Consider the following 18,575-nt stretch of genomic DNA (forward strand, 5'->3'; position numbering starts at 1 on the left):
TTTGTATCGGGATACATTTTTTCGGTTGTGCTTCGCGGCAGATGCTTGAGGAATAGGTGACCAAACTTCGGTAGAAGATTACGGTCTTTCTAAGAATTGTGAATGTTGTATACTTCAAGAACTCAATTCTATTACTTTTCTATCGACAATTATCCGTATAAATTGTGTACTTTTGAACGAAGAATTCAGATACGTGTTTCAAAGCACACAATGTAAAATAACCCCCGAAAATTTAGGAGTACAAATAATCTACACTCGAACGAAGAAAATCGAGATACAAAAAAAATTCTGATTATTGGTATAAACAAACAAAAGAAAATAATAATACTCCCCGTTCTACTGGACTCCCCGTAAACGTCTACCGAATAAAATTAGAATATCATGGGTGGGCTCGTCCGGACACGGTGGATGATAAAAAAAAAAAACCCTCGAGGATAACCGAAAATTTACGGAGCTAGGGCGCGTGACCTTCTTTCTCGTCCGCGTTGCGGATGATCGATCACGGTTCGACTCAACATCCGTCGAAGGCAGCCAACGGAAGAGCCGGATGGAAGGTCGGAGGACGAACGTCGTCGAGATCGCGACGGGGGTTCCGCAGGATTTAGGGTCCAAGAGTTTCACCGTTGACGCGAACGGGGCTCGCAGAGGGTGGTCGAGCAGGGAACACCCCGTGGAAAATCTCGAACGAAAGGTTCGTTTCGACGTCTATTATACCGTTCTTATCGGTCGTCGCGGAACTACCCGCGGGGAGGATCCAGAACGCTCCTCTTTCGGGCCTTTTTAAATCTGTTTAACCCATTGGCTTAACGTCGCATCGACGCCACGTTCGGTATCGTGATTTATTTCCTTTTGTTTCCCGTTTCTCGAGAAGCTGGCGAGAAAAAAGAGGTCAGATAGTAAGAAACGATGGAGGTTCAATTTCTAACCGTTATCGTATTTCTCGCCGATCGATAATGAAAATCCGGGAGCACGAGATCCTCGAGATCGACTTCACCCGGAAAAGTTTCCATTTGGAAAAGTAGCAGCGGTATTTAAATAAACCTGTAAACCTCGAGATCTTGAACACCGTTTCCTTTAAGCCAGTGTTTTCCAACGTGGGAAGTACGACCCCTACAGGGAGGCCTAACAATCCGAACTTGATAACTTGAACATCTATTCGTAAATATTAATACAAATAGGTTCGACGACTGTGGGAGGGAGTGATTGCTCGCTGTTGATTCTAATTGATGACGATTAGCTGTATCTCGTGTCGTGTAATTGGAAAATTTAATTAAGAATATTTATTCGCAATTCTTACAGTTTACCTATATCCACGTATTAAATATCCTATGCTACAATCGAGACAATAAATTCCAACTTACGAAATACGAAACACCGAGTGTGGCGACCAGCTATCAATGTTCCAGCAGAAGAGGAAAATAACGAATAACTTTGTCATTTTGTAAGATTTTTACGCGAAAGAAAATTATAAAGTAAAGTAGACGGTTACGACACTATCGCCCTAAAAGTTCTAAACCCTAAGTGTAGCGATTACCTAGGAAAAAAATCCCAAACTTTGCCTATATTTAGACACCTCGGGGTGGTTTTAAGAACCTTGGGACCTTCGAAAAAGTCGGGGAAACTTTTCAAACGAAGGTTTCCCAGAGCAATACGAACGATCTGAGGCAGAGTGCGCCAGCAGCTATGCGCAGAGTCGCTAGACGCAGTGGTGGGGGTGACCCAGTCAATGTCCTTGAGCGGCTAGTCGATGTTGCCCCGACTCCGCTCTCGTAACTCGCGGTGCACCGTCGGAAAAGTCGAGTCAGCGTTTGCTCGCGACTCCGCGGTCGAAATAAAAGAAACGAGGATAAAGAACCTCGAGAGGAGAGGATTCGGAATTGCGAATTCTATTGGAAGCCTCGGTTCTTTATTCGAGCCCGTGGGTCTCGGATCGCGATATGGATCGTAAATAAGGGAATTAAGGAAATATGACACTGTATTGCTCGACGGGCGAAACTCGAAGGGAAACGGGAGGGCAGGAGGGAGGGTTCTCGCGAGACTCCAGCGATTGTAAAGCCGAGGAGGTATTGATCGTTACAACGGCGCCGCGACGCGTAGCTGCAGAAGCCGTACGCTTTACGACTTTACACGGGGGTAACAAGAGTTTGCATTAATAAAGCACCCTCTCGGTCGTTCGGGGGCTGTCGTTTATGATCGCCCCCCCCCCTGTCGACCCCCAGGTCGATACACGACCGATACCAGGAACGTTGTAAATCCGTGAACGCTGCTTCGAGATAGTTAAGACGATTATTAACACGAGACTTCAATGGGGGGCCCCCTCTTCGCGCGCGACAGTTTATTGGCCCGTATACGGGGCAAGCGGTAATCATTACGGACCCCTCTTCTGATTTTAATCTCAAACCGAGCTTTATCGTTGCCCCCTACCAAGAAGGGGGCACGGTGAAATTTTCAATCGCCCGTTGAAACACTTTATCGACGAAACGGTCCACGTGTTCTTATACACTCGCAATTTTACATCTCGACTCGTGCCCCCGAAGTGCCCCTTTTCTCGTTTCCTTTGAGAACGAAGCTCTCGTGAGTCTTCACGATCTAACGAACGCGAGAAAACGACGTTCCGTGTGTACGAATCGTTCGTGACAATTAGAGGATCGGTTCGCGTCGGTGATTAACGAGATCCAGCGGGTGGCGAAAGAAATACAGTAATGCGCATTTAATTCAGCACCGCGACGTTTACGAAGCGACGTGCGGAAATTTACGCTCCGTGGCGGAGCCACGCTCGCGGATAAACGCTAGGCGAGAAGATTAAAGTGCCCGGTGAAATGAATCGTCCTTTCTGCATTTTTTTTCTCGGTTCTTATTTCGTTTGCGTCCGCGTGCACGATATCTCTGGTAATTTCACCGTGACAGCTGTCGGACGAAACTTACGACACTTGTTGAATTCAATGCCCATTGTTACGGTACAAGTGCGAACCGACGTTCGTTCGAATGCTGCGCACCGTTAGCGTAAATTAGTTTACGACCTTGGCCAGATGTCTTCTCGCGACAATAGATTCACCGAAAGAATTCCTACAGACGGGTGCCCCCTCTGCGAAACCAGACCTTCCACCTTTAACCCTTTGCACTCGAAGCTTTCTGTACGAATACTCGGGTATAAATTTCCACATACCCATAATACAGAAGCTAAGTAATAATTAACTAGCCTCCATCCACCCAGGGAAGATCGATATAGTAAAAATCTGCTAAATTGAAAAGCATTGGAATATACCAATAATAACAATATTCAAGTATATAATCAACCTAGGGACTTAACCCTTTGCACTCGAAGCTTTTCTGCTACCAGAAACTAGCACCTCGATGAAATCCTTGAAATCGTCTGATCAATTGAATAACGGAACATTTTCGTCGTATGAATATACATCTAAAGTTCACAAAAGAATTAATAAAACTTCTATATCCTTCACAATCTTAAATGTTATGTATCAAAATTTAGTACGACCGTAAAGGGTTAAAACGTTCGTCTACGTCAACGATCCTAGCCAAGGGGATTGGCAAATTTCGAAAGGTTCGCTATCAATTTGTTCGAGAAACAATTACTCAACGTTACGCGATCTTCGTAGAGATCTCTAGTCTCTCTAGTCGAGAGAATCCATTCGAGTCGTTGTAACCATCGATCCACGGCAACTGTTGATCGAATTCATCACGGTGAAGCTTTCGCCCTCTCCCTCCCTCTCTCGAGATGCTCGTAGGATCCCGTAACGGGACCAATATCGTCCGCTATAAAGAAAGACGTTTTCACGCAGCGGTCCGACAAAGGAAAGCGATAAATTATTCGCAAACGATCGAGTCGGAACGCCACAATTCGACGGGCCCCTCCACCCTCTTCCCGCCCCTTCTTTTCCCACCCGTACAAACGACCGTCGGCCCCATAACTCCCGCGTGACTGGACACGTCGACGTAACCGTTCGTTCGTACGTTCGATGGTGCGTGGCGGTGTGTTTCCTGGTCATCTCCCATGGGTGAACCGAGACGTTGTAACCGGTGAACGGGGAACCCCCTCCTCTCTCTCTTTCCTCGCGGTGGGAAACCGGTGATCTTCGAAGCGTCTCTTTATATCACCGCGACCAGCCCCTCTCTTTTTCTCTCCGGAGGTACTACGTGACGCAGATGGAGGGACACGACCGCAATATCTTCATCCCTTGAGCGAAGAGAGCTGGACGTAGCGCAAACGGGGGGTCGGTAGATTTATATTCGATGGGAACGAGGAGTCTCGCGATCGCAGCGTCCCCCTCTCACGAGTTGTTCCTAGAGAAATCGAGAGGGGGGGAAAATTGAATCGGTTCGCTCGTCCCACACGCTCTTTATCGCTTTTAACTTTTCATGATCGTCAAAGGGTGTTACCTCGATCGATCGGTTCGATTCTGGAAGGGGGTCTGGGGGGTCTGGTTCGATAGCAGAGGGTTCGCGTAGGAAAATTTCTCAGTCCCTTCGTCTCGATGGAAATTGTTATCGTCGATCGGATAAATTCCAAGGGGAGAAAACTGTGGTAGTAATTGCATTCTTTAGCAGGCCTCGGTGGAACGGGGCGAGAGTAATTTTTTTTTTTTTTTAGAATTTCAACTGGTAACTTTTTTCTCCACGTTTCTCGCCATGGAAATCTTCTGGTACGGAGAGAAAAAAAAACAATCCCTCCTTACTCTATTATATTCCCCGTTATCGAGCGTCAGCGAGAAGAAAACGCTCGTAACGCAATTAACCCGGCCAGTGGCCACCGTCGACCAACCATCGTTCCTCGTCCCTCTCTTCGTCTACCGGCCCGCGTCGGGGCTGATTTGTTCCGGGCCGTGAATATACGACCGGGCCGACAAAAGCGTGGCTATAAAAAAAATCTTATCGCGCGGCAGGCCTTATCGCGTGAAAGACGGCACGTTTCGGGAATTCTGCGTGAGCGCAAGAGGGGTCGGCAGCCCCTTAAGACCATAACGTTTATGTAGCCGCTGTGTAGGCTTCTAACATCCCCCCTCTAGCCCCGGTCTCTTCCTCTACTTCTGGAGAAAGGGACAAGGAGAGATACGGGCCAAAGCGGTAACGAGAAAACGCGGCCGAGAAACTCTCGGCCCAGACAGCATCTCCGCTCGAAACGTTGACACGAGCTTGCGAGCCGCCGGTAGAAGGAACGATGGAAAAGTGGGGGACGCCACCGGGGCTTTATTTATTGTTTACGCGGGGGATAACGTCGGCTCCTCGGTGTTTATGCAGATACATCCACCCTTGGCATAACCGTGACTAAATCGACCATTCGATAAGATGGACTGGATAAAGGTGGCCCACTTGTTACGCGTTCCCCTCTCGGCCCCCGCACCGCTACCCCCTTAGTCCGTGACAACGCGCCCTGAGGCACGTTTATCCCGAGTTGAAACGTCGAATATCTATTACCCGGTCTGTATCTCTCGTGGAAGAAACGGTCTCTCTCTCTCTCTCTTTCCCTTCTCTCTTTGTTCGTGCTCGGGGATACTCGAACCAGTTTATCTTCGATATTTCCCCCTCCTCTCGCAGCATCAGGAATTTCGTCATCGGTCGATTTCGTTCTCCGCGCCCTCTGCGAACGAGTTCGTAGATTATATCGAAAGATACTTGCGTTGTTTCGGGTTGTTGGATATCGGCTGGGGTCTGAGGGTAAAAATGGTCCCATCTACTGGGCTCTGGTTTAGGTGTCCGAGAATACGAAGGTGGTAGAATAATGGAACAACTCTGGGTTGCTTAATCGTGGTGTGAAAGTTCTTCGTTCGCTGGACATCGGTCGAGGACAGTGGGCCCATCAACTGGGGCCTTGTTTGAACTTTAAAGTGTCCTAGGTTCCGAAGACTACAGGTTAGCATAAGATACTGAGCCCTTGGTTGCTCAATCGTGATCGTTGTGGAATTTCTAGATACTGGTACAACGGTACGGTGTGAGGCACGTCCAAGAATTCTATTGGGTTGTTCGGAAAGTCGTTTCGTATTCCAAAATGGAGAATATATAATTTAAAATAAAATATTCACACACTCTAAAAAAATCGTGTTTCATTTCCACCGAAAAAAAAAAAAAAACAAAATGACTCACCGAACAACCCACTAATTCTCGAACAGTACCAAAGTCTCGGGCTATGTAATCGCAATACAAAAGTACACGCCTCGAATTGCTGGACATCAGCTCGACTAACGGTAAAAAGCTGCTGCCCAAGTCCCCCAAGTCCCCAAGGTTCCGTACTAATAAACCCCGGACCCTCCGCCACCTTAATCGCCGTATAATACACTGTAAGAATCGACAGAGTATCCCATCGGACAAAGGATCGCACATCTGTTCTCTCTTACTCCTTTCTGCACACTTTTCTCCATGAACTACAAAACTCTATCTACGTTTAAACAGACACGCATAGGTTCGATTTGAAACTGAAAATCCGACCAGACGATTTTGCGTCTCGCGCCCAGGCTTCAAAAATCACCCTCTCGTTCCTTTCTCTCGTCCCGGGCGAAGGAAACACGACACCCGTCCGGAAAGGCGCAGCCCGGTGAGTCGCGTGTATCGATCGTTATCGCGTAGCCTCGCGAATTATCGGCCGCGAAGCCGTCGGTTCTGCGGGCGTGTGCACACGAGAGGGTTTTGATCGAATAAACGAACGTGTCACGTTGCCCGGTTGTGTCACGAGCCTGCAGCCCCGTCGCGAGAGTTCTCTCTCTCTTTCTCTCTCTCTCTTTCTCACTGCTTCTCTGTCTCCCTTCGGGGTTCTGGTGGCTCGCCCGGTAACGGTGAAAGCGCGCGGGCCTAGGTAGATGGTGGTGGGGGCGCCACGCGGCTGCTCGCGGCGAGCCGGGGGTGGTGGAAACGCGCCGGGGGTGGCGGAGCGCGTTCGTTTCTGGAGCAGACGAATCGATGCTCGTTGCCCATCCTCCCTTGCAACGAGTTCAATGTCTCGCCCGGGCCGGCCGTAGCCCCCGCGGTCGTGGCCGTGGCCGTCGGACGGCGCCCGACCCCCACCATGGAACCCTGCCCACCACCCCCTTTCAACCCCCGAGCCGACGCGTCTCGGTCGCTCACCGGGCCGCTGTTTTCTCTCTACCTTTCGGGCGCGGTTCCACCGTCGGTTTTTGTTTCCCCAACGTTCTCTTCATCGGTCGACCGGGGTCCAGAAGGGTGGGGAGAAAAAAAGAGAGAGAGAGAAAGGGAGAGGGAGGAAGAAAAAGAAAAAATTAATGCGTCTGTGTTTGTATTTTGTTTCGTGGACGAGGTGGAAATTTTCCCGGCCAAGGAGGGTACCGAGACCCGAAGCTTCACCTCGGGCTTCTGGCTTTAAGAGGATACGTTCCTTAGGGTCCTGCGAGAACGAGACAGAGGATTCGCGAGTACACGTATCTCGACGTGGGTGTCTACCGAAAGCAGACAGCGTGATGGACGACCCACCGATGTTCTTTCTCTACGATTCCTTGTTATTTCGGTGGCTGCTTCTCCACCCCGTGTGTCGTTTGCGCGTCTGTATTTACATTAACGCTGTAAGCCGGGATGCGCGATGAATGTGGATTCTACGAGCGAGAAAGACGTTCCTGGGACGAGTTCCGTCGTTCGAAAGCGCTTCTACGTTCGAACCTGCCCGCGAGCCGAACATTCCTCCGCGTTACATTTACGGTTCGAGCTTATCTTCGGGAGGGGTGGTCTTTTAGATCGCGCACGGGGATGATTCTTACGTTTCCCTGTAATAGACCTCAGAGATCATTCCACCCGCGCGAGGTTCATTTTTCCAGGCCCGCGTCTCGGTCTCTAACCCCGTGGTGCGCTCAACCCTTCCCCCGATCTCCGTTTAACCGATCGCTTTCTCGTCCCCGAATACTCTCCTCGGTTTCTCTCTCGTCTCGACCTTCCTTTCGCTCTCGTTCCTTACCTTCGCTACCCTCCTCTCACCTTCAGCCGGTTTCCCTTTCACACCCCCTCCCTCTAGCCTCCCCATTCCTGTTTAACCCGGCGCAGCCGAGTGCCGGCGACCTCGTACGCCCCCGCCGCACTATGTTTGCCAAGCGTTTGTCACCGTCGTGAACAAAGTCTCGCCGACGTACAGGGTGTCTCCGAACGACGGGGCGTCGAGTAAACGACAAAAAGTTCCACAAAAATTTTACAATCTCCCCTGGCTTCGTTTTCTTTTTTTTTTTTTCTTAAACTGGTAATATCTAGATTTCTCGGGCGTGGTGTTTACCAAGTTGGGACAGCAATACTACGTTCTGCGACAACTGTTCGACCTCGCCCATAGTCCGATTTTCCTGTCAGGATGACGAGTTTTGATAGTTCTACAGTGATGGAACCCCAAGCCATCTTGTCTACCGTGTCTGTGAAAAACTTTGATTCTTTGAGGATGGAATGGAAAGTTTTCCAGAAACTTTTCACCAATCGAGAAAATCATTTACAGAAAAATTAGAACGAATAGACTGGGAGTATAATGAAACGCTCGTAAATTTTGGATGGAAAAATGATCGAACAGATCAGATCACTAGAGGATGGATGGATAATTGGAAAGGCGAAAATTTTCGAAAACTTCGCGATCGAAGTATTGCCATTACCAGTAGAGTACCTCTTCGACACAGGGGGTGGAAAGAAATGGCAGCGTCGCAAACCTGCAGGAAGTTCGATTCGGTCTATCGATGTGAATAATACATACCATTACGGCGGATAGGATTGCCTTGGTTTTTTCCCAGGGGGTTGGAATCGCGGGACACATATTGTTACCATTCCGTCAGGATCGTTTTTGCACGAAACTTCTTCGCGTGTCTACCACTTCGAAATTGATTATTTCACCGTACGTAAATAGAGGTCGAATAAAGATTTATTCTACCCGTGGTTAATAAATCTTCGAGAAATATTGTCTCCCTTTCCAACCACTCCCTCCTCTTCTGATCGTTCTGTATCGCGTCAAGAAACAACCACGGAAAAGAGGCAGCGTTTAGAAAATTTTCCAGAATAGCCAATTTGCATAAATAGTCCCGTCGTGCCGGCTGGTTTCGCGGCGCAAGGAGTGGCTCGTAAACGCCACTCGCTTCGATCTTCATTAGAGCTTAATTACAGGCCTTCGTGAAACGTCAAAGAGGCGGATACAAATTTGCCTCGTCTAGTATCTTGCTTTTGTAACGATATCGTAACGTGAACGCAAGTACACGAGCACCGTTACGTTTGCAAGGAGGCAACAATTTTCAAGAAACGCTAAAAATATTGTACATTGTGTTAACCACAGTTTCAAGGGGCTTTTATTGCCCACATTGTCCCTATAATACAGAATGTTTTTATCTCGACACAGTGGAACATTTCGCAAAGAACTGAGAACAGTGAAAAAATTTTCTTACGAATGTTACTTTGTACGAATGTATCCCTTCTTTTAAAAACAATTTTTTTAAGAACACACTCTCCACACCTATGGATTTTCCATTACAACTGGACAAAGAAAACAGTTTGTATATTATTTCTCTGTAATTAAAGCTACCGTAACAGCTGCAACTGGATGCTACTGCAATTCCTTGGTCCTCTCCAGTGTATTCTAAACATAAAAACACGAGTTCCCTAAATTCGAGACTTTCTTAAATCTCAAGCCAATAATCAAACGTAAGAAGAACAAATGTATTTTGCCCTGAAAAAGTATCCACTTTTCCAGCCAGTCCCCAAAGCCCCCGAGAAACGTTTCTTTCGGTACCGTTGCAATTTTCCCTCGAAGATCTTGCATAACCACCCTCTTCCACCACACCCGTGGTAGCCAGAAATTGCAATCTCTGGAAGACTTCACCGGTCGTGCACGAATTCCCCAATTTAAGGACGGACATTTTTTCGAGGCATCACGAAAACAAATTTTTTTACGCGACGAGTCTCGACCCCTCATCCCCACCCCCTCGTCGAAAGAAACGACGATCGCGGCTCGACTAAACCGATTACAGACCTACCCCTTGCAACACCGATCGCCCAATTACGAAAAGTCTCGAAACGCGCCAACTCTGCACGAACCACCCCTTGCAACCGAGATTCACCGTGCTTCGAATCGCGACGTTTAACGTTGCTTTCTCCGAGAAGTCAAGGGAGGCGAAGGGATACAGTACCTAACCCTATCCTCTGGTGTTCCAGTTCCCCGCACCCCTAGCTCCTCGAGGAACACGGTCGACGGCGGTTAGTCGCGGCGGCGTGTTTCGAACAATAAACTCGTTTATTATTGGCTTACCGTCGTATCTCTCCGCGAGGCTGCAGGACGCGATATTACGACATTATTATGGCGGTACGATTGACTAAATCGTCGCAGGGTCCTCGTAACTCGGGATTAGGGCGAACGGGCGGGGCTTAAATCGGTTATTACGTCGAGTAACCTAACCGTAAATCGTGTCGGCGTTATTCCACGGTCACGAAAACTAGCGGAGTACATTCTAAACGGAGGGGGTGGTTTTTACCCTTACGTTATTCACCAGTGGGCTTTTTTACCTCGTTACGAATTTCCTCTCGATGATTATTCCACGGCCACGAAAACCAGCAGAGTGCAATCACGACATAGGATAGAGGAGGTAGTTTCGATCCTTACATTATTCACTAGTGGGCATTTTTTCTCTTGTCACGAATTTCTTTCGATGACTACTATATACCACGGTGACAGAAACTAGGAGAGTGAGAAACGATTTACGATAGAAGAGACGGGAAGTAATTTCTACCCTTACATTATTCACTAGTGGACCTTATTCTCTTGTCACGAATTTCTCTGGATAATTATTCTCCACGGTCACGAAAACTAAAAGAGTGAAAAACGATTTGCGATAGAAGAGACAGGGGGTAATTTCTACCCATACATTACTCACTAGTCGGCCTTTTTTTCTCGTCACGAATTTCCTCTCGACGATTATTCCACGATCACGAAAACTATGAGAGTGAAAAACGATTCGCGATAGAAGAGATAGGGGGTAATTTCTACCCCCTGGATAGTCCACTGTTCGTTTTCCTTGTTTAGACACGAATTCTTCTCGATGGAGATTGTTATGACACACCTATCGCGGCCCTCAGCCAGAGAGTAAGCAAACAATAATATCTTCATCCTAATATTATCCTAATTATTCGGATTATCTGGGAATTATCCGGATTATCCAGGAATTATCCGGGGATTATCTGGGGATTATCTGGGGATTATCTGGGGATTATCCGGATAACCCGGGAATTATCTGGGGTTATCCGGGGATTATCCGGATTATCCGAGTTTATTCGGGGAATATCGTATGAGTAGGTAAATGAACAGATAAACAGATAAACATACGATCAGATCAAAAGATAAACATATCAACAGATAAACAGATAAAGTGGTAAACAGATGAACAGATAAAGAAATAAACAGATAAACAGATGAACAGATAAACAGATAAACAGATGAACAGATGAACAGATGAACAGATGAACAGATAAACAGATAAACAGATAAACAGATAAACAGATAAACAGATAAACATATAAACATATAAACATATAAACATATAAACATATAAACATATAAACATATAAACATATAAACATATAAACATATAAACAAATAAACACATCAACAGATAAACAGATAAACAGATAAACAGATAAAGTAGTAAACAGAGAAACAGCATCGTCGCCAAAAGCGGGGAGAGAACGAAAGAAAATATACTCCTCGGGGAACAATTTATTAATATCACTAGAAGTGATTAGAGGAGCGGGAACGCGCGTCCCGATAAGGGTAGGTGTTGACTCTTTCGTCGTGGATGTCGTTATTGAAGTTCTGGAACGGACGTTTTTATTGCGCGCGTCCCGCGAGACGCGACGGTTTTCCCGCAGGTCGATGTCGATGGGAGCCGAATTACTCGATTTTCGGGATATTTGTACAGTATCGCGGAAAAGAGGTCGTGCTTGTCGAAAGATAAATTTTTGGGGGTGGTGGAAGCGGTTCTCGGATGGGATATGTATTACATTTTTTTTGTAGAGGGTGTAAACGGTGCTGCAAGCCTGTATAGAATGTATAGAGTATACACTGTGAGCCGACGTTCGGGGTACGAAGAAGATTAGGGAGATTCTTTTGAACGAAACGAGACGAAAATTTACAGTAGAGGGAAGCTTCCTTTTTCGAAAAATGAGTTTGGAAATTAACCTAGCATGCGTCCACTTAATCGATGACTACATTCCCCTTAACGAAACATTGCCCTTTCTTTTTCCCTGGAATACTTAACCGTCTCGACGAGATGGATTTCGTTGTTTATTGTATCAGTTTACTTTCAACGTAGAGATGTTTCGTATAGTGTCCACCCGAAGGCTGTAGACTGAAAAAATACCCCTACAGTGTATCCTCCATTTCTCAACCTCGAGTACAAACTACTCAAAGTATAAAACTTCCCTTCTTAATCTCGTCGATACCGACTGCACCAAGAAAGTGAATTCTTCTGGAAAGTATGCAGCTCGTACGTCTCCGGTAAAATTTTAATAAAAGAAGAAGAAGAAGGATGCTCAGAATTTCCACAATTTCGCTTTCACGGAGGAGAAAGTGGAGAGGAACCCTTGCCGCCGAGACGAAATTTTTCTACGAAATCGCGCTGCTCGTTTCGCGTATATTCGAAGGCAAAGTAGATGCAGACAATCGTGGTCGGACAGTCCACCATAGCGGACAATAATCCAGTGATATCTTTACGAATGTTCGCCGAGTGGTTTGCAAAAATGTTGCACGGCCGAATATAAATCCACGCGAGAAAAAACAGGGGTGGAAATTGTTATCTGGCGTGGGGACGAGTAAATATTATTAAAATATTCACGACAAGAACAAGACGAAAACCACGGTGGCCTCTAAACATGGCACTCATAAATGAAGTCCGGGTGCAGTATTCGTCGACTTGAAATTTCACTCGCCCGCTCATTCTCGCGCTCTCGTTCTCTCTCTCTCTCTCTCTCTGTCCACGGCAGCCCAGTCTCGCTTCCGTTTCCTTTTTATTTCCGTTTTCGAACATACCGCCGTACATTCTATCGCGCAACGAAGTTCTTTATTTTCCGCGGGGGCAGTATCGTGTACGCGGATGCGGTATACAGCTGCTGCAGCAACGTTTTATCTGCAGTACCTTTACGGTCGGTTTTACGATACTTCTTTGTTTCGCTGAGCTGGTTTTCCCTCGGGCTGTATAATAATAAAAAAAGAAAAAGAAAAAGAAGAAAACAAACGAAGGAAACCGTGGTGGGAGAGAAGGGAGAAGCGGATAAAAATTGGCCGCGGAGTCACGGTATCTCGCGGCCCCCCCACAACCCCTTTCCAGCTCCCTTTGCCCATGATCGATGCGTTAATGGGTTAACGACGACGCGAACACCGTCTGGGAGAGAAATTATTTTCTCATCTCGCGACCTCTGCTCCGCTTTCTTTTGTCCCCGTGAAAGGATCGCCCCGTTACGACACAGCCGAGATGTAATGGCGGATTAATCGCCGACGTCTGAGCGTATTCGGACGTGGGTTTCGAGCTACATCGACCCGAGGAATTTATTTCAAAGGACTTCACGTTGGTTGGTCGAAAACCGAGATCGAAAATTCTGTCCGGGAGAACTAGAACTTTGCAACTGCTGCTGATCGGAGTTTAGGGACTCTGATACCCTAGAAAGGTTCAATTGTTCCCAGTCAGATCTCACGGTGGTGAATACTGGTACAGTGTGTGATCTATGGGTCAATTGGGTTATAGACATTACAATCTTGGTACCCATGAACTCACACCCGATACTACAAAAAATAAAAGTAGGTCCTTCGAAAGAATATACTAAGATAAGTCTCGAGATTTTAAGAGGCTGCTGTCTAGGGACTTCTAGAGGTTTACCTAGTTGATTAATGGAATTATAGTCACGCTAGCCTAGGTTTCCATAAGCTCTACAGCTGTTACACTTTAAGCAGGAACTTGTACATCTTAGCAACTGTCGGAGAGCAGAGTCCAAGGCAGAGAAAAGCTTCGAGTGCAAAGGGTTGAAAAGTTACCAATTACGTTCGACGAGTATCATCGTCGCTCCTCTCGCTTTCAACGAGTGATGATTAAACGAGCCACGTTGATGATCTGTCTGGGCAACTGTCTCGAATCGTTCAACGTCGACCGGAGTATCGATTTCGATGCAATGAGCAACGGTTTCGATCGAAACGCTTAAAATAATTCGAAAATCGAACTCGCGGATCTGCCAGTATCCCTCGAGAGTGCCCCTCGCTAATGAAATGGAGAGCGAGAAAAAAGTAATCGGGAATTAGGGGAATCTCGGCCAAACTTACGGCTCGGGCTGCGCACTGCGGCATCGAAATTAAAATTTATCGGCTGCAATAAACGCCGGCAGTTACGTCGCTCCTAAAAAGGAGAGGAAAAAAAAAGAAAGAAAGAAAGAAAGAAAGAGCATAATGCAAAAAAGAAAAGAAAAGAAAAAAAAAGAAAGAAACGAAGAAGAAACCCGTCTAGCTGGCCGTACTCGCGGCGGCTACTCGAGGAGCAGGAATGAAACACGGGCCGGTGCACGGCCATCAATATCAATTCCAATCGAATTACCTTTTCATCTCGTTCCTCGCGCGACACATTAATAACGATTCGAGCCGACGGGATATACGAGTAGCGGCTCGCGATCGGTAGAAACGATCGACGAGATTCCGTGTTTCTTATCGCGGCCCGGGGAAATAATTACCCGTAGGTAGGGGGGTGGGTGGACGGAGCGGGGAACACGGTGGTACATTTTTATCGGGCCGTAAACGTCTACTCGAAACAAGAAGAAGTAGGGGGAAAGAAACGAGGAAGAAAGAGGGTCGTCGAGAATGTCGCGTCCTCGTTTCGTCGCGCGGCAAGATTAACGATTCGGAAAGATAATTTCGGACCGTTCGACTGGCAACGCGTAAAAAGAAAAGAAGAAAAGGAGAGAAAAGAAGAAAAAACAAGAAAGGAAAAAGCGTCTTCGATATCGGTCCCCCTTTACCCCGTACCATCCTTTTCACCCTTACGAGGCGTTTCTCGCAATCCCTCCTGTCAAAGGACTCGAGGTACGGAAGGGTGTGTGTTTGCACGCGTGGAAAAGCAGACGGCGTCATTGAATATGGGAAAAAAGCGAGTAAACTTAATTCACGAGACAAATGGTGTCCCGCGGATTTCCCGGTGAAATTGTCCCTGCGAAATCCGCGGAGAGGAAATAAGCCGAGAGTCTTCCTCGCGCCATCGAAGCACGATGTTTTATTCCTCGGCGGACAACAGGCCTTACCGCGTGAGTGGTTTGTAATATTAATTGTGACCGCGTCTTGCGGACGTTTCAAAAGTAAAGGTGCAGGATGACACGATGGTCGTTACTGAGGACGTTCAATATTTCAATTCTTTTAGCTTAATCGAAGTAGTTACTCGAATAGAGGTAACCTAAACTGTACGTCTAAATGTACAGCAATACCCGAACGAATGAAACGAAATCTCATCGTTCCAGGAATCGATTTTTCCGTCATCTCAGCTCGTATAAACGCGAAATTTATAATTTTTAATGCGTGAAAAGAACCATCGATATCGACACGATATAATAGTAACTTATAGTGTGTCTAGAACTTGCGAGAATAGTGTCGAATCTGTCGTTATCGAAAACTTTTAAGACTCTCGCGATAATTCGTTACAGTAGCACGTTTCGATAATGCTTCTTAAGTGGAAGAAGCAATATTAAACCATGTCTGATTTACATGGACACTCGCTAGCTCACGAGACGTTTAACGACAAGGTTACCAGAACGTTTCGGAGTAATTGCTTCTTTCGTGGTTCCTTTATTCGGGACCTATCCTACTCCCACCACCCTCGGGGGTTGTCCCCTCGCGACGATCGTCATTCGCGAGCACGAGTCCTCGTAAAAGCCTAAGGAAGGTAATACGCGCACACGGCCGACAATAAAAATTCGTCGTGCCGAGGGAGAGGACGGGACTCACGTCGTGGAAACTACGATAATGGCTACTAAAATTCAACTAAACGCTTGCGAGACGTTGCCGCGCTAATTGCTGTCATAAATTTCTTTTCCAATCGACGAGACCGGGCCTTGTCGCTACGGAAACACGAAAAACTTTCCATGATCGATTTCCTCGGAATACTGGCGTTTTCCAATGTCGAAGAAATATTTTTCGAAACCGATGACGCGACCGGCAACATCGTCATTTTGTATCGAAGTGTAGGGCGAGACGATGGAAAATTTTAACTGAAATGTTAGAACAATATTTACTGATCAAGCATGTCTAACGGATGAAGGCAATTTTAATTTTTGTTGTAATATATTTTCAGATACGTGACATTGAGATTTTCAGTGATCTTCAGCCGATCATAGAAAATATATGATGCCATTTAAAAGCCACCAGATCACCAGATACTAATCCTTTACCGTATCATGAAATAAACGATACGGAAAGCCGAAAAAATAACCTTAATGTGGCGAGTCCTTTGATTTAGAAAATTGTTAATCACTTTTTAGTCTCGTTAAGGATCTTTGTGAAATTGGTACTGACATATAACTAGGAACCACTGCTACATAATGCGATTTCAAATCTTGCAATAATCCATACGGAAAGTCAACAAAAATATCGATAACCTGGGACAAAACACGCGTCGTCGACTCCTTTGATTATAGAAAATTGTTAATAACTTTTTCGTTTCGTTAAGGATCTATATGAAATTGCCACTGAAATATTGCTAGGAACCTCTGTTACATAATGCGATTTCAAATCTTGCAATAATCCATACGGAAAGTTGACAAAAATATCGATAACCTGGAACAAAACACGCATCGGCGACTCCTTCGGTTAGAGAAAATTGTTAATAACTTTTTAGTCTCGTTAAGGATCTTTGTGAAATTGGTACTGACGTATAGCTAGGAACCTCTGCTACATAATGCGTTTTCAAATCATGCAATAATCGATACGGAAGGGCGAAAAAAATATCGATTACTAGGAACAAATCACGCGTCGGCGACTCCTTTGGTTATAGAAAATTGTTAATAACTCTTTTGACTCGCTAAGGATCTATATGAAATTGCTACTGAAATATTGCTAGGAACCTGTGCTACATAATGCGATTTCAAATCTTGCAATAATCCATACGGAAAGTCGACAAAAATATCGATAACCTGGAACAAAACACGCGTCGACGGCTCAACTAATTCTGAAAATTGTTCATAACTATTTAGTCGCAACAAATATGCTTACCAAACTGAATCTAGAAAGCAGCTAGGAACCTCTGCTTGCGGTGCATGTCCCGATTATCCACTCATGACCACGCAAAGACAAGAAAAACATTGATAATATCCCTCACTACAGACGCCGTAATTACAATTGTAGCAGAAAAATGTTTATAACTAATTAACCGCGGTAAATATGGTTGCCAAAAGTATCCTTTAATCTAGCCACTGTCCTCTGCTACGTATTGCAACTCTAAAAGTTCACACTTTTGCTCGGTAAATGCGTTAAATTAACGTTTATTCCCGTTTGCGACATTTCGGCGGGAAAAAATTACCCCCCACGTGGTTTTTGTCATTAGACGACCTCCTTTAACATTCTGTGATCCTGCTACCCGCGCCTGATTTCGGTCCGCGGAAATCACATTGCCACGTGGTGTACACGATGTCGGTAACGCGAAATTTTCAACATAATTGCTCGTAGCTAATTAGTGCGGTAAAAAATAGTAGCAAATGTAGTCTCGGAATGTAGCTACAAATCTCTGCTACACAATGCGTTTTCAAATCATGCAATAATCGATACGGAAAGTCGAAAAAAATATCGATAACCTGGGACAAAACACGCGTCGCCGACTCGTTTGATTATAGAAAATTGTTAATAACTTTTTTGACTCGCTAAGGATCTATGTGAAATTGCTACTGAAATATTGCTAGGAACCTCTGCTACATAATGGGTTTGCAAATCATGCAATAATCGATACGGAAGGTCGAAAAAAATATCGATTACTAGGAACAAATCACGCGTCGGCGACTCCTTTGGTTATAGAAAATTGTTAATAACTCTTTTGACTCGCTAAGGATCTATATGAAATTGCTACTGAAATATTGCTAGGAACCTTTGCTACATAATGCGATTTCAAATCTTGCAATAATCCATACGGAAAGTTGACAAAAATATCGATAACCTGGAACAAAACACGCATCGGCGACTCCTTTGATTATAGAAAATTGTTAATAACTTTTTCGTTTCGTTAAGGATCTATATGAAATTGCTACTGAAATATTGCTCGGAACCTCTGCTACATAATGCGATTTCAAATCTTGCAATAATCCATACGGAAAGTTGACAAAAATATCGATAACCTGGAACAAAACACGCATCGGCGACTCCTTTGATTATAGAAAATTGTTAATAACTTTTTCGTTTCGTTAAGGATCTATATGAAATTGCTACTGAAATATTGCTCGGAACCTCTGCTACATAATGCGATTTCAAATCTTGCAATAATCGATACGGAAAGTCGAAAAAAATATCGATAACCTGGGACAAAACACGCGTCGCCGACTCGTTTGATTATAGAAAATTGTTAATAACTTTTTTGACTCGCTAAGGATCTATGTGAAATTGC

Source organism: Ptiloglossa arizonensis, chromosome 4, assembly GCF_051014685.1.
Source record: "Ptiloglossa arizonensis isolate GNS036 chromosome 4, iyPtiAriz1_principal, whole genome shotgun sequence".
Classification (NCBI taxonomy): Eukaryota; Metazoa; Arthropoda; class Insecta; order Hymenoptera; family Colletidae; genus Ptiloglossa; species Ptiloglossa arizonensis.